This window comes from Nothobranchius furzeri, chromosome 14 (assembly GCF_043380555.1).
Source record: "Nothobranchius furzeri strain GRZ-AD chromosome 14, NfurGRZ-RIMD1, whole genome shotgun sequence".
NCBI classification, from domain to species: Eukaryota; Metazoa; Chordata; class Actinopteri; order Cyprinodontiformes; family Nothobranchiidae; genus Nothobranchius; species Nothobranchius furzeri.
The window spans coordinates 42,944,081-42,960,791 of record NC_091754.1 but is presented as its reverse complement, the minus strand read 5'-3'; the positions used below and the strand labels follow the sequence as shown (position 1 = coordinate 42,960,791).

General features: G+C 44.3%; 11 non-coding genes across 11 annotated transcripts; 6 read left to right on the top strand and 5 right to left on the bottom strand.

Annotated features, from left to right (window-relative positions):
• Positions 1–65: 65 nt before the first annotated feature.
• trnad-guc (transfer RNA aspartic acid (anticodon GUC)) lies at positions 66–137 on the top strand. The gene has a single exon. It is a non-coding gene; the product is annotated as a tRNA-Asp (tRNA).
• An 805-nt stretch (positions 138–942) lies between these two features.
• Positions 943–1,013, bottom strand: trnag-gcc (transfer RNA glycine (anticodon GCC)). The gene has a single exon. It is a non-coding gene; the product is annotated as a tRNA-Gly (tRNA).
• A 2,350-nt stretch (positions 1,014–3,363) lies between these two features.
• trnad-guc (transfer RNA aspartic acid (anticodon GUC)) lies at positions 3,364–3,435 on the top strand. Its single transcript has one exon. It is a non-coding gene; the product is annotated as a tRNA-Asp (tRNA).
• Positions 3,436–4,240: 805 nt separating this feature from the next.
• trnag-acc (transfer RNA glycine (anticodon ACC)) lies at positions 4,241–4,311 on the bottom strand. The gene has a single exon. It is a non-coding gene; the product is annotated as a tRNA-Gly (tRNA).
• A 3,453-nt stretch (positions 4,312–7,764) lies between these two features.
• Positions 7,765–7,836, top strand: trnad-auc (transfer RNA aspartic acid (anticodon AUC)). The gene has a single exon. It is a non-coding gene; the product is annotated as a tRNA-Asp (tRNA).
• An 805-nt stretch (positions 7,837–8,641) lies between these two features.
• On the bottom strand, positions 8,642–8,712 carry trnag-acc (transfer RNA glycine (anticodon ACC)). The gene has a single exon. It is a non-coding gene; the product is annotated as a tRNA-Gly (tRNA).
• A 2,354-nt stretch (positions 8,713–11,066) lies between these two features.
• On the top strand, positions 11,067–11,138 carry trnad-guc (transfer RNA aspartic acid (anticodon GUC)). Its single transcript has one exon. It is a non-coding gene; the product is annotated as a tRNA-Asp (tRNA).
• Positions 11,139–11,904: 766 nt separating this feature from the next.
• Positions 11,905–11,975, bottom strand: trnag-gcc (transfer RNA glycine (anticodon GCC)). Its single transcript has one exon. It is a non-coding gene; the product is annotated as a tRNA-Gly (tRNA).
• Positions 11,976–13,224: 1,249 nt separating this feature from the next.
• Positions 13,225–13,296, top strand: trnad-guc (transfer RNA aspartic acid (anticodon GUC)). The gene has a single exon. It is a non-coding gene; the product is annotated as a tRNA-Asp (tRNA).
• Positions 13,297–14,323: 1,027 nt separating this feature from the next.
• trnad-guc (transfer RNA aspartic acid (anticodon GUC)) lies at positions 14,324–14,395 on the top strand. Its single transcript has one exon. It is a non-coding gene; the product is annotated as a tRNA-Asp (tRNA).
• An 804-nt stretch (positions 14,396–15,199) lies between these two features.
• On the bottom strand, positions 15,200–15,270 carry trnag-gcc (transfer RNA glycine (anticodon GCC)). Its single transcript has one exon. It is a non-coding gene; the product is annotated as a tRNA-Gly (tRNA).
• Positions 15,271–16,711: the final 1,441 nt, after the last annotated feature.

Genomic DNA, 16,711 nt, shown 5'->3' with positions numbered 1-16,711 from the left:
TCATTCAAAGCCAACCAATGACTTTTATATAGCGGGTCAGTGGTTGGCTGATACAGAATGTGAGTTCCTCGTTAGTATAGTGGACAGTATCCCCGCCTGTCACGCGGGAGACCGGGGTTCGATTCCCCGACGGGGAGACCGCAGTTAACTTTAGCTTCATGCATTGAACAAAATAGCCAATTTTGCACTTGACCATCACTTCAACTGCTGCTATTTAACCCCAGGTCTCTTGCATGGCAGCTGTTGAATGCTACCACTGGCCTACCAACCAGGACACGCTAACCTTTATGGCCTGCACGTATCATGCATGGCACAGTAAAATGTGCAGCCTTCATTTTCTTTTCAGAATAGTTACTTCTACTTGTTTTTCTCATTGTCACTGAGGTCTCTACATGTTTGTAATGGAAGCTTTTTGGATTTTGATACGGCATCTTGTTGGAACTCAATTCAACTGTAAGTCGTTTTGTAAGTTGAACCTGAATGCATAAATCAACATTTTTTAGCTTGCATTCCACATCAACTGCACCACCGTGTCTTCATTTACACTTATTCGTTGAACTGCAGTGATTGATCATTTGATATGTTTTTAGCTGTCATTTAGGACAGCCATTGGAACACAGGGTTTCTTCCTAATGTGTCGTTTTTCTCAGCATTTCTGTGGTGGAAACCTTTAGGATGTTCAAACCATCTTTACTCATTGCCACAGCTCCAAGCGTAACCAATAAATGCTGTCTGACGACAATTGTTGCACATCATGCAATGCCATCTGTTGGCATAGATGTTTCAAAAGGCCCATTGAAGAATAGGCACATGAAGAGTAAGAGGTCATTGTTCGTATTGGTGAGCGCATCACTGCCTATCACATGAGAGACTTGGATTATAGATTACTACTAACTTTGATGGATGCATTGGACAGGCTTTGGAATCCTATCCAACAGAGGTTGCATTGGCCGGGAAGCGAACCCGGGCCTCCCGCGTGGCAGGCGAGAATCCTACCACTGGACCACCAATGCACACAAGCGCATTAGCAACGCCAGTATTCTTGGTGCACAGGACGGTAACATGAGCAGGCTTTTTTTTTTTCTTTTCGGTACTGGACTTCTAGCCTTTGGGTTTCACGATTGCTACATTTTCTGCCTGTTAATTTGCTCAGCATTTCTGTGGTGACAACCATGAGGACCTTCAAAGAAGGTTTACCCATTGTAAACGTCACAAGTTGTACAAATAACACTTTTTGGACCATGCATGGGAGTCCAGGACAAGGTCCGGCGGCTATCAGTCCAGCCCTTAACCGGGGCCCGAAACGTCTTTCGTGCGTGGATGGAAAAAATCACCACCAGCGTAAAACCACACTGTCAACTGGTTATTAAAAAATTAAAGGGTGCAATTTAATTTAGGTACTCACTCTCTCCCTGAGTGGCAGACTCGCCCTGAGTCCGTGCGCGAGAGCCTGTTAATGGAAGTTCGTCTGCGGAGATAAACAGCCGGCCGATGGGGCAATTCTCAGCCCCCCGGACTTTGATGAGGAAGTGGCGCCACGCGGCTCTCCGAAGGCGAACTCCCACTGAAGGGATCTGCTCTCCCGGGTTTCAGCACCAAAAACGTTGGGTAATTTTTATTTGTCCTGTATTACCTCAAAGAAAACTCAGAGCACACGCAAAGGGATTAGATTGATAATTTGGTACATTGTAAACAACCTTAAACAGACAAGGAACACATACTTTGCAAAGTGTGAGATACTTTGCAAAGGGTGAGAAGAATCAATCCACACCAGTCGAAAACCAGTTTCCTCTCACCCCGAGTCGAAACTCTGGAGTGAATTTATTTGCAAGAACACACACACCCATAAATTCCTCAAAAACCCCCTTGGCCTCAGGAGTCCACAGAAGACAAAAGGGATTCTTCAGATAATAGATCAACGAGTCTCTTGGCCAGGGCAAGACGGTGTTCCTGCATAAGAGACTCCCGGTCTGGCCGGTTTGGCCTCCATATAATAGAACAAAAGTGCCTAAAGCATAAAGAAGTTGCTGCAAACATTTAAATGTAAATAAGTACCTCAAGCAGAAAGGAAGCCCTCAGGCAGAAAGGAATTCCTGCAAACATTTAGGGTGAGGTAACTCTGTTTGACAATCAGATTTACCTATCAGTAAAAGTCACAAGTTGTACAAATAACACTTTTTGGACCATGCATGTTGCCAATCATGCAAAGCCAGCCAGTGACTTTTATATAGCGGGTCAGTGGTTGGCTGATACAGAATGTGAGTTCCTCGTTAGTAAAGTGGACAGTATCCCCGCCTGTCACGCGGGAGACCGGGGTTCGATTCCCCGACGGGGAGACCGCAGTTAACTTTAGCTTCATGCATTGAACAAAATGGCCAATTTTGCACTTGACCATCACTTCAACTGCTGCTATTTAACCCCAGGTCTCTTGCGTGGCAGCTGTTGAATGCTACCACTGGCCTACCAACCAGGACACGCTAACCTTTATGGCCTGCACGTATCATGCATGGCACAGTAAAATGTGCAGCCTTCATTTTCTTTTCAGAATAGTTACTTCTACTTGTTTTTCTCATTGTCACTGAGGTCTCTACATGTTTGTAATGGAAGCTTTTTGGATTTTGATACGGCATCTTGTTGGAACTCAATTTAACTGTAAGTCGTTTTGTAAGTTGAACCTGAATGCATAAATCAACATTTTTTAGCTTGCTTTCCACATCAACTGCACCACCGTGTCTTCATTTACACTTATTCGTTGAACTGCAGTGATTGATCATTTGATTTGTTTTTAGATGTCATTTAGGACAGCCATTGGAACACAGGGTTTCTTACTAATGTGTCGTTTTTCTCAGCATTTCTGTGGTGGAAACCTTTAGGATGTTCAAACCATCTTTACTCATTGCCACAGCTCCAAGGGTAACCAATAAATGCTGTCTGACGACAATTGTTGCACATCATGCAATGCCATCTGTTGGCATAGATGTTTCAAAAGGCCCATTGAAGAATAGGCACATGAAGAGTAAGAGGTCATTGTTCGTATTGGTGAGCGCATCACTGCCTGTCACATGAGAGACTTGGATTATAGATGACTACTAACTTTGATGGATGCATTGGACAGGCCTTGGAATCCTATCCAACAGAGGTTGCATTGGCCGGGAATCGAACCCGGGCCTCCCGCGAGGCAGAAAGGAATTCCTGCAAACATTTAGGGTGAGGTAACTCTGTTTGACAATCAGATTTACCTATCAGTAAAAGTCACAAGTTGTACAAATAACACTTTTTGGACCATGCATGTTGCCAATCATTCAAAGCCAACCAATGACTTTTATATATCGGGTCAGTGGTTGGCTGATACAGAATGTGAGTTCCTCGTTAGTATAGTGGACAGTATCCCCGCCTGTCACGCGGGAGACCGGGGTTTGATTCCCCGACGGGGAGACCGCAGTTAACTTTAGCTTCATGCATTGAACAAAATAGCCAATTTTGCACTTGACCATCACTTCAACTGCTGCTATTTAACCCCAGGTCTCTTGCGTGGCAGCTGTTGAATGCTACCACTGGCCTACCAACCAGGACACGCTAACCTTTATGGCCTGCACGTATCATGCATGGCACAGTAAAATGTGCAGCCTTCATTTTCTTTTCAGAATAGTTACTTCTACTTGTTTTTCTCATTGTCACTGAGGTCTCTACATGTTTGTAATGGAAGCTTTTTGGATTTTGATACGGCATCTTGTTGGAACTCAATTTAACTGTAAGTCGTTTTGTAAGTCGAACCTGAATGCATAAATCAACATTTTTTAGCTTGCTTTCCACATCAACTGCACCACCGTGTCTTCATTTACACTTATTCGTTGAACTGCAGTGATTGATCATTTGATATGTTTTTAGCTGTCATTTAGGACAGCCATTGGAACACAGGGTTTCTTCCTAATGTGTCGTTTTTCTCAGCATTTCTGTGGGGGAAACCATTAGGATGTTCAAACCATCTTTACTCATTGCCACAGCTCCAAGGGTAACCAATAAATGCTGTCTGACGACAATTGTTGTACATCATGCAATGCCATCTGTTGGCATAGATGTTTCAAAAGGCCCATTGAGGAATAGGCACATGAAGAGTAAGAGGTCATTGTTCGTATTGGTGAGCGCATCACTGCCTGTCACATGAGAGACTTTGATTATAGATTACTACTACTTTTGATGGATGCATTGGACAGGCCTTGGAATCCTATCCAACAGAGGTTGCATTGGCCGGGAATCGAACCCGAGCCTCCCGCGTGGTAGGCGAGAATCCTACCACTGGACCACCAATGCACACAAGCGCATTAGCAACGCCAGTATTCTTGGTGCACAGGACGGTAACATGAGCAGGCTTTTTTTTTTCTTTTCGGTACTGGACTTCTAGCCTTTGGGTTTCACGATTGCTACATTTTCTGCCTGTTAATTTGCTCAGCATTTCTGTGGTGACAACCATGAGGACCTTCAAAGAAGGTTTACCCATTGTAAACGTCACAAGTTGTACAAATAACACTTTTTGGACCATGCATGGGAGTCCAGGACAAGGTCCGGCGGCTATCAGTCCAGCCCTTAACCGGGGCCCGAAACGTCTTTCGTGCGTGGATGGCAAAATCACCACCAGCGTAAAACCACACTGTCAACTGGTTATTAAAAAATTAAAGGGTGCAATTTAATTTAGGTACTCACTCTCTCCCTGAGTGGCAGACTCGCCCTGAGTCCGTGCGTGAGAGCCTGTTAATGGAAGTTCGTCTGCGGAGATAAACAGCCGGCCGATGGGGCAATTCTCAGCCCCCCAGACTTTGATGAGGAAGTGGCGCCACGCAACTCTCTGAAGGCGAACTCCCACTGAAGGTATCTGCTCTCCCGGGTTTCAGCACCAAAAACATTGGGTAATTTTTATTTGTCCTGTATTACCTCAAAGAAAACTCAGAGCACACACAGAGGGATTAGATTGATAATTTGGTACATTGTAAACAACCTTAAACAGACAAGGAACACATACTTTGCAAAGTGTGAGATACTTTGCAAAGGGTGAGAAGAATCAATCCACACCAGTCGAAAACCAGTTTCCTCTCACCCCGACTCGAAACTCTGGAGTGAATTTATTTGCAAGAACACACACACACACATCCATAAATTCCTCAAAAAACCCCTTGGCCTCAGGAGTCCACAGAAGACAAAAGGGATTCTTCAGATAATAGATCAACGAGTCTCTTGGCCAGGGCAAGACGGTGTTCCTGCATAAGAGACTCCCGGTCTGGCCGGTTTGGCCTCCATATAATAGAACAAAAGTGCCTAAAGCATAAAGAAGTTGCTGCAAACATTTAAATTTAAATAAGTACCTCAAGCAGAAAGGAAGCCCTCAGGCAGAAAGGAATTCCTGCAAACATTTAGGGTGAGGTAACTCTGTTTGACAATCAGATTTACCTATCAGTAAAAGTCACAAGTTGTACAAATAACACTTTTTGGACCATGCATGTTGCCAATCATGCAAAGCCAGCCAATGACTTTTATACAGCGGGTCAGTGGTTGGCTGATACAGAATGTGAGTTCCTCGTTAGTATAGTGGACAGTATCCCCGCCTGTCACGCGGGAGACCGGGGTTGGATTCCCCGACGGGGAGACCGCAGTTAACTTTAGCTTGATGCATTGAACAAAATGGCCAATTTTGCACTTGACCATCACTTCAACTGCTGCTATTTAACCCCAGGTCTCTTGCATGGCAGCTGTTGAATGCTACCACTGGCCTACCAACCAGGACACGCTAACCTTTATGGCCTGCACGTATCATGCATGGCACAGTAAAATGTGCAGCCTTCATTTTCTTTTCAGAATAGTTACTTCTACTTGTTTTTCTCATTGTCACTGAGGTCTCTACATGTTTGTAATGGAAGCTTTTTGGATTTTGATACGGCATCTTGTTGGAACTCAATTTAACTGTAAGTCGTTTTGTAAGTTGAACCTGAATGCATAAATCAACATTTTTTTGCTTGCTTTCCACATCAACTGCACCACCGTGTCTTCATTTACACTTATTCGTTGAACTGCAGTGATTGATCATTTGATATGTTTTTAGCTGTCATTTAGGACAGCCATTGGAACACAGGGTTTCTTCCTAATGTGTCGTTTTTCTCAGCATTTCTGTGGTGGAAACCTTTAGGATGTTCAAACCATCTTTACTCATTGCCACAGCTCCAAGGGTAACCAATAAATGCTGTCTGACGACAATTGTTGCACATCATGCAATGCCATCTGTTGGCATAGATGTTTCAAAAGGCCCATTGAAGAATAGGCACATGAAGAGTAAGAGGTCATTGTTCAGATTGGTGAGCGCATCACTGCCTGTCACATGAGAGACTTGGATTATAGATGACTACTAACTTTGATGGATGCATTGGACAGGCCTTGGAATCCTATCCAACAGAGGTTGCATTGGCCGGGAATCGAACCCGGGCCTCCCGCGAGGCAGAAAGGAATTCCTGCAAACATTTAGGGTGAGGTAATTCTGTTTGACAATCATATTTACCTATCAGTAAAAGTCACAAGTTGTACAAATAACACTTTTTGGACCATGCATGTTGCCAATCATGCAAAGCCAGCCAATGACTTTTATACAGCGGGTCAGTGGTTGGCTGATACAGAATGTGAGTTCCTCGTTAGTATAGTGGACAGTATCCCCGCCTGTCACGCGGGAGACCGGGGTTGGATTCCCCGACGGGGAGACCGCAGTTAACTTTAGCTTGATGCATTGAACAAAATGGCCAATTTTGCACTTGACCATCACTTCAACTGCTGCTATTTAACCCCAGGTCTCTTGCGTGGCAGCTGTTGAATGCTACCACTGGCCTACCAACCAGGACACGCTAACCTTTATGGCCTGCACGTATCATGCATGGCACAGTAAAATGTGCAGCCTTCATTTTCTTTTCAGAATAGTTACTTCTACTTGTTTTTCTCATTGTCACTGAGGTCTCTACATGTTTGTAATGGAAGCTTTTTGGATTTTGATACGGCATCTTGTTGGAACTCAATTTAACTGTAAGTCGTTTTGTAAGTCGAACCTGAATGCATAAATCAACATTTTTTTGCTTGCTTTCCACATCAACTGCACCACCGTGTCTTCATTTACACTTATTCGTTGAACTGCATTGATTGATCATTTGATTTGTTTTTAGCTGTCATTTAGGACAGCCATTGGAACACAGGGTTTCTTACTAATGTGTCGTTTTTCTCAGCATTTCTGTGGTGGAAACCTTTAGGATGTTCAAACCATCTTTACTCATTGCCACAGCTCCAAGGGTAACCAATAAATGCTGTCTGACGACAATTGTTGCACATCATGCAATGCCATCTGTTGGCATAGATGTTTCAAAAGGCCCATTGAAGAATAGGCACATGAAGAGTAAGAGGTCATTGTTCGTATTGGTGAGCGCATCACTGCCTGTCACATGAGAGACTTGGATTATAGATGACTACTAACTTTGATGGATGCATTGGACAGGCCTTGGAATCCTATCCAACAGAGGTTGCATTGGCCGGGAATCGAACCCGGGCCTCCCGCGAGGCAGAAAGGAATTCCTGCAAACATTTAGGGTGAGGTAACTCTGTTTGACAATCAGATTTACCTATCAGTAAAAGTCACAAGTTGTACAAATAACACTTTTTGGACCATGCATGTTGCCAATCATTCAAAGCCAACCAATGACTTTTATATAGCGGGTCAGTGGTTGGCTGATACAGAATGTGAGTTCCTCGTTAGTATAGTGGACAGTATCCCCGCCTATCACGCGGGAGACCGGGGTTCGATTCCCCGACGGGGAGACCGCAGTTTACTTTAGCTTCATGCATTGAACAAAATAGCCAATTTTGCACTTGACCATCACTTCAACTGCTGCTATTTAACCCCAGGTCTCTTGCGTGGCAGCTGTTGAATGCTACCACTGGCCTACCAACCAGAACACGCTAACCTTTATGGCCTGCACGTATCATGCATGGCACAGTAAAATGTGCAGCCTTCATTTTCTTTTCAGAATAGTTACTTCTACTTGTTTTTCTCATTGTCACTGAGGTCTCTACATGTTTGTAATGGAAGCTTTTTGGATTTTGATACGGCATCTTGTTGGAACTCAATTTAACTGTAAGTCGTTTTGTAAGTCGAACCTGAATGCATAAATCAACATTTTTTAGCTTGCTTTCCACATCAACTGCACCACCGTGTCTTCATTTACACTTATTCGTTGAACTGCAGTGATTGATCATTTGATATGTTTTTAGCTGTCATTTAGGACAGCCATTGGAACACAGGGTTTCTTCCTAATGTGTCGTTTTTCTCAGCATTTCTGTGGTGGAAACCATTAGGATGTTCAAACCATCTTTACTCATTGCCACAGCTCCAAGGGTAACCAATAAATGCTGTCTGACGACAATTGTTGTACATCATGCAATGCCATCTGTTGGCATAGATGTTTCAACAGGCCCATTGAAGAATAGGCACATGAAGAGTAAGAGGTCATTGTTCGTATTGGTGAGCGCATCACTGCCTGTCACATGAGAGACTTTGATTATAGATTACTACTACTTTTGATGGATGCATTGGACAGGCCTTGGAATCCTATCCAACAGAGGTTGCATTGGCCGGGAATCGAACACGGGCCTCCCGCGTGGTAGGCGAGAATCCTACCACTGGACCACCAATGCACACAAGCGCATTAGCAACGCCAGTATTCTTGGTGCACAGGACGGTAACATGAGCAGGCTTTTTTTTTTCTTTTCGGTACTGGACTTCTAGCCTTTGGGTTTCACGATTGCTACATTTTCTGCCTGTTAATTTGCTCAGCATTTCTGTGGTGACAACCATGAGGACCTTCAAAGAAGGTTTACCCATTGTAAACGTCACAAGTTGTACAAATAACACTTTTTGGACCATGCATGGGAGTCCAGGACAAGGTCCGGCGGCTATCAGTCCAGCCCTTAACCGGGGCCCGAAACGTCTTTCGTGCGTGGATGGCAAAATCACCACCAGCGTAAAACCACACTGTCAACTGGTTATTAAAAAATTAAAGGGTGCAATTTAATTTAGGTACTCACTCTCTCCCTGAGTGGCAGACTCGCCCTGAGTCCGTGCGTGAGAGCCTGTTAATGAAAGTTCGTCTGCGGAGATAAACAGCCGGCCGATGGGGCAATTCTCAGCCCCCCAGACTTTGATGAGGAAGTGGCGCCACGCAACTCTCTGAAGGCGAACTCCCACTGAAGATATCTGCTCTCCCGGGTTTCAGCACCAAAAACGTTGGGTAATTTTTATTTGTCCTGTATTACCTCAAAGAAAACTCAGAGCACACACAGAGGGATTAGATTGATAATTTGGTACATTGTAAACAACCTTAAACAGACAAGGAACACATACTTTGCAAAGTGTGAGATACTTTGCAAAGGGTGAGAAGAATCAATCCACACCAGTCGAAAACCAGTTTCCTCTCACCCCGACTCGAAACTCTGGAGTGAATTTATTTGCAAGAACACACACACACACATCCATAAATTCCTCAAAAACCCCCTTGGCCTCAGGAGTCCACAGAAGACAAAAGGGATTCTTCAGATAATAGATCAACGAGTCTCTTGGCCAGGGCAAGACGGTGTTCCTGCATGAGAGACTCCCGGTCTGGCCGGTTTGGCCTCCATATAATAGAACAAAAGTGCCTAAAGCATAAAGAAGTTGCTGCAAACATTTAAATGTAAATAAGTACCTCAAGCAGAAAGGAAGCCCTCAGGCAGAAAGGAATTCCTGCAAACATTTAGGGTGAGGTAACTCTGTTTGACAATCAGATGTACCTATCAGTAAAAGTCACAAGTTGTACAAATAACACTTTTTGGACCATGCATGTTGCCAATCATTCAAAGCCAACCAATGACTTTTATATAGCGGGTCAGTGGTTGGCTGATACAGAATGTGAGTTCCTCGTTAGTATAGTGGACAGTATCCCCGCCTGTCACGCGGGAGACCGGGGTTGGATTCCCCGACGGGGAGACAGCAGTTTACTTTAGCTTGATGCATTGAACAAAATGGCCAATTTTGCACTTGACCATCACTTCAACTGCTGCTATTTAACCCCAGGTCTCTTGCGTGGCAGCTATTGAATGCTACCACTGGCCTACCAACCAGGACACGCTAACCTTTATGGCCTGCACGTATCATGCATGGCACAGTAAAATGTGCAGCCTTCATTTTCTTTTCAGAATAGTTACTTCTACTTGTTTTTCTCATTGTCACTGAGGTCTCTACATGTTTGTAATGGAAGCTTTTTGGATTTTGATACGGCATCTTGTTGGAACTCAATTCAACTGTAAGTCGTTTTGTAAGTTGAACCTGAATGCATAAATCAACATTTTTTTGCTTGCTTTCCACATCAACTGCACCACCGTGTCTTCATTTACACTTATTCGTTGAACTGCAGTGATTGATCATTTGATATGTTTTTAGCTGTCATTTAGGACAGCCATTGGAACACAGGGTTTCTTCCTAATGTGTCGTTTTTCTCAGCATTTCTGTGGTGGAAACCTTTAGGATGTTCAAACCATCTTTACTCATTGCCACAGCTCCAAGGGTAACCAATAAATGCTGTCTGACGACAATTGTTGCACATCATGCAATGCCATCTGTTGGCATAGATGTTTCAAAAGGCCCATTGAAGAATAGGCACATGAAGAGTAAGAGGTCATTGTTCGTATTGGTGAGCGCATCACTGCCTGTCACATGAGAGACTTGGATTATAGATGACTACTAACTTTGATGGATGCATTGGACAGGCCTTGGAATCCTATCCAACAGAGGTTGCATTGGCCGGGAATCGAACCCGGGCCTCCCGCGAGGCAGAAAGGAATTCCTGCAAACATTTAGGGTGAGGTAATTCTGTTTGACAATCAGATTTACCTATCAGTAAAAGTCACAAGTTGTACAAATAACACTTTTTGGACCATGCATGTTGCCAATCATTCAAAGCCAACCAATGACTTTTATATAGCGGGTCAGTGGTTGGCTGATACAGAATGTGAGTTCCTCGTTAGTATAGTGGACAGTATCCCCGCCTGTCACGCGGGAGACCGGGGTTCGATTCCCCGACGGGGAGACCGCAGTTAACTTTAGCTTCATGCATTGAACAAAATGGCCAATTTTGCACTTGACCATCACTTCAACTGCTGCTATTTAACCCCAGGTCTCTTGCGTGGCAGCTGTTGAATGCTACCACTGGCCTACCAACCAGGACACGCTAACCTTTATGGCCTGCACGTATCATGCATGGCACAGTAAAATGTGCAGCCTTCATTTTCTTTTCAGAATAGTTACTTCTACTTGTTTTTCTCATTGTCACTGAGGTCTCTACATGTTTGTAATGGAAGCTTTTTGGATTTTATACGGCATCTTGTTGGAACTCAATTTAACTGTAAGTCATTTTGTAAGTTGAACCTGAATGCATAAATCAACATTTTTTAGCTTGCTTTCCACATCAACTGCACCACCGTGTCTTCATTTACACTTATTCGTTGAACTGCAGTGATTGATCATTTGATATGTTTTTAGCTGTCATTTAGGACAGCCATTGGAACACAGGGTTTCTTCCTAATGTGTCGTTTTTCTCAGCATTTCTGTGGTGGAAACCTTTAGGATGTTCAAACCATCTTTACTCATTGCCACAGCTCCAAGGGTAACCAATAAATGCTGTCTGACGACAATTGTTGCACATCATGCAATGCCATCTGTTGGCATAGATGTTTCAAAAGGCCCATTGAAGAATAGGCACATGAAGAGTAAGAGGTCATTGTTCGTATTGGTGAGCGCATCACTGCCTATGATGGATGCATTGGACAGGCTTTGGAATCCTATCCAACAGAGGTTGCATTGGCCGGGAATCGAACCCGGGCCTCCCGCGTGGCAGGCGAGAATCCTACCACTGGACCACCAATGCACACAAGCGCATTAGCAACGCCAGTATTCTTGGTGCACAGGACGGTAACATGAGCAGGCTTTTTTTTTTCTTTTCGGTACTGGACTTCTAGCCTTTGGGTTTCACGATTGCTACATTTTCTGCCTGTTAATTTGCTCAGCATTTCTGTGGTGACAACCATGAGGACCTTCAAAGAAGGTTTACCCATTGTAAACGTCACAAGTTGTACAAATAACACTTTTTGGACCATGCATGGGAGTCCAGGACAAGGTCCGGCGGCTATCAGTCCAGCCCTTAACCGGGGCCGGAAACGTCTTTCGTGCGTGGATGGAAAAAATCACCACCAGCGTAAAACCACACTGTCAACTGGTTATTAAAAAATTAAAGGGTGCAATTTAATTTAGGTACTCACTCTCTCCCTGAGTGGCAGACTCGCCCTGAGTCCGTGCGCGAGAGCCTGTTAATGGAAGTTCGTCTGCGGAGATAAACAGCCGGCCGATGGGGCAATTCTCAGCCCCCCGGACTTTGATGAGGAAGTGGCGCCACGCGGCTCTCCGAAGGCGAACTTCCACTGAAGGGATCTGCTCTCCCGGGTTTCAGCACCAAAAACGTTGGGTAATTTTTTTTTTCCTGTATTACCTCAAAGAAAACTCAGAGCACACACAGAGGGATTAGATTGATAATTGGGTACATTGTAAACAACCTTAAACAGACAAGGAACACATACTTTGCAAAGTGTGAGATACTTTGCAAAGGGTGAGAAGAATCAATCCACACCAGTCGAAAACCAGTTTCCTCTCACCCCGAGTCGAAACTCTGGAGTGAATTTATTTGCAAGAACACACACACCCATAAATTCCTCAAAAACCCCCTTGGCCTCAGGAGTCCACAGAAGACAAAAGGGATTCTTCAGATAATAGATCAACGAGTCTCTTGGCCAGGGCAAGACGGTGTTCCTGCATAAGAGACTCCCGGTCTGGCCGGTTTGGCCTCCATATAATAGAACAAAAGTGCCTAAAGCATAAAGAAGTTGCTGCAAACATTTAAATGTAAATAAGTACCTCAAGCAGAAAGGAAGCCCTCAGGCAGAAAGGAATTCCTGCAAACATTTAGGGTGAGGTAACTCTGTTTGACAATCAGATTTACCTATCAGTAAAAGTCACAAGTTGTACAAATAACACTTTTTGGACCATGCATGTTGCCAATCATGCAAAGCCAGCCAATGACTTTTATACAGCGGGTCAGTGGTTGGCTGATACAGAATGTGAGTTCCTCGTTAGTATAGTGGACAGTATCCCCGCCTGTCACGCGGGAGACCGGGGTTCGATTCCCCGACGGGGAGACCGCAGTTAACTTTAGCTTCATGCATTGAACAAAATGGCCAATTTTGCACTTGACCATCACTTCAACTGCTGCTATTTAACCCCAGGTCTCTTGCGTGGCAGCTGTTGAATGCTACCACTGGCCTACCAACCAGGACACGCTAACCTTTATGGCCTGCACGTATCATGCATGGCACAGTAAAATGTGCAGCCTTCATTTTCTTTTCAGAATAGTTACTTCTACTTGTTTTTCTCATTGTCACTGAGGTCTCTACATGTTTGTAATGGAAGCTTTTTGGATTTTGATACGGCATCTTGTTGGAACTCAATTTAACTGTAAGTCGTTTTGTAAGTTGAACCTGAATGCATAAATCAACATTTTTTTGCTTGCTTTCCACATCAACTGCACCACCGTGTCTTCATTTACACTTATTCGTTGAACTGCAGTGATTGATCATTTGATATGTTTTTAGCTGTCATTTAGGACAGCCATTGGAACACAGGGTTTCTTCCTAATGTGTCGTTTTTCTCAGCATTTCTGTGGTGGAAACCTTTAGGATGTTCAAACCATCTTTACTCATTGCCACAGCTCCAAGGGTAACCAATAAATGCTGTCTGACGACAATTGTTGCACATCATGCAATGCCATCTGTTGGCATAGATGTTTCAAAAGGCCCATTGAAGAATAGGCACATGAAGAGTAAGAGGTCATTGTTCGTATTGGTGAGCGCATCACTGCCTGTCACATGAGAGACTTGGATTATAGATGACTACTAACTTTGATGGATGCATTGGACAGGCCTTGGAATCCTATCCAACAGAGGTTGCATTGGCCGGGAATCGAACCCGGGCCTCCCGCGAGGCAGAAAGGAATTCCTGCAAACATTTAGGGTGAGGTAATTCTGTTTGACAATCAGATTTACCTATCAGTAAAAGTCACAAGTTGTACAAATAACACTTTTTGGACCATGCATGTTGCCAATCATTCAAAGCCAACCAATGACTTTTATATAGCGGGTCAGTGGTTGGCTGATACAGAATGTGAGTTCCTCGTTAGTATAGTGGACAGTATCCCCGCCTGTCACGCGGGAGACCGGGGTTCGATTCCCTGACGGGGAGGTCGCAGTTAACTTTAGCTTCATGCATTGAACAAAATGGCCAATTTTGCACTTGACCATCACTTCAACTGCTGCTATTTAACCCCAGGTCTCTTGCGTGGCAGCTGTTGAAGGCTACCACTGGCCTACCAACCAGGACACGCTAACCTTTATGGCCTGCACGTATCATGCATGGCACAGTAAAATGTGCAGCCTTCATTTTCTTTTCAGAATAGTTACTTCTACTTGTTTTTCTCATTGTCACTGAGGTCTCTACATGTTTGTAATGGAAGCTTTTTGGATTTTATACGGCATCTTGTTGGAACTCAATTTAACTGTAAGTCATTTTGTAAGTTGAACCTGAATGCATAAATCAACATTTTTTAGCTTGCTTTCCACATCAACTGCACCACCGTGTCTTCATTTACACTTATTCGTTGAACTGCAGTGATTGATCATTTGATATGTTTTTAGCTGTCATTTAGGACAGCCATTGGAACACAGGGTTTCTTCCTAATGTGTCGTTTTTCTCAGCATTTCTGTGGTGGAAACCTTTAGGATGTTCAAACCATCTTTACTCATTGCCACAGCTCCAAGGGTAACCAATAAATGCTGTCTGACGACAATTGTTGCACATCATGCAATGCCATCTGTTGGCATAGATGTTTCAAAAGGCCCATTGAAGAATAGGCACATGAAGAGTAAGAGGTCATTGTTCGTATTGGTGAGCGCATCACTGCCTATCACATGAGAGACTTGGATTATAGATTACTACTAACTTTGATGGATGCATTGGACAGGCTTTGGAATCCTATCCAACAGAGGTTGCATTGGCCGGGAATCGAACCCGGGCCTCCCGCGTGGCAGGCGAGAATCCTACCACTGGACCACCAATGCACACAAGCGCATTAGCAACGCCAGTATTCTTGGTGCACAGGACGGTAACATGAGCAGGCTTTTTTTTTTCTTTTCGGTACTGGACTTCTAGCCTTTGGGTTTCACCATTGCTACATTTTCTGCCTGTTAATTTGCTCAGCATTTCTGTGGTGACAACCATGAGGACCTTCAAAGAAGGTTTACCCATTGTAAACGTCACAAGTTGTACAAATAACACTTTTTGGACCATGCATGGGAGTCCAGGACAAGGTCCGGCGGCTATCAGTCCAGCCCTTAACCGGGGCCGGAAACGTCTTTCGTGCGTGGATGGAAAAAATCACCACCAGCGTAAAACCACACTGTCAACTGGTTATTAAAAAATTAAAGGGTGCAATTTAATTTAGGTACTCACTCTCTCCCTGAGTGGCAGACTCGCCCTGAGTCCGTGCGCGAGAGCCTGTTAATGGAAGTTCGTCTGCGGAGATAAACAGCCGGCCGATGGGGCAATTCTCAGCCCCCCGGACTTTGATGAGGAAGTGGCGCCACGCGGCTCTCCGAAGGCGAACTTCCACTGAAGGGATCTGCTCTCCCGGGTTTCAGCACCAAAAACGTTGGGTAATTTTTTTTGTCCTGTATTACCTCAAAGAAAACTCAGAGCACACACAGAGGGATTAGATTGATAATTGGGTACATTGTAAACAACCTTAAACAGACAAGGAACACATACTTTGCAAAGTGTGAGATACTTTGCAAAAGGTGAGAAGAATCAATCCACACCAGTCGAAAACCAGTTTCCTCTCACCCCGAGTCGAAACTCTGGAGTGAATTTATTTGCAAGAACACACACACCCATAAATTCCTCAAAAACCCCCTTGGCCTCAGGAGTCCACAGAAGACAAAAGGGATTCTTTAGATAATAGATCAACGAGTCTCTTGGCCAGGGCAAGACGGTGTTCCTGCATAAGAGACTCCCGGTCTGGCCGGTTTGGCCTCCATATAATAGAACAAAAGTGCCTAAAGCATAAAGAAGTTGCTGCAAACATTTAAATGTAAATAAGTACCTCAAGCAGAAAGGAAGCCCTCAGGCAGAAAGGAATTCCTGCAAACATTTAGGGTGAGGTAACTCTGTTTGACAATCAGATTTACCTATCAGTAAAAGTCACAAGTTGTACAAATAACACTTTTTGGACCATGCATGTTGCCAATCATGCAAAGCCAGCCAGTGACTTTTATATAGCGGGTCAGTGGTTGGCTGATACAGAATGTGAGTTCCTCGTTAGTAAAGTGGACAGTATCCCCGCCTGTCACACGGGAGACCAGGGTTCGATTCCCCGACGGGGAGTCCGCAGTTAACTTTAGCTTCATGCATTGAACAAAATGGCCAATTTTGCACTTGACCATCACTTCAACTGCTGCTATTTAACCCCAGGTCTCTTGCGTGGCAGCTGTTGAATGCTACCAC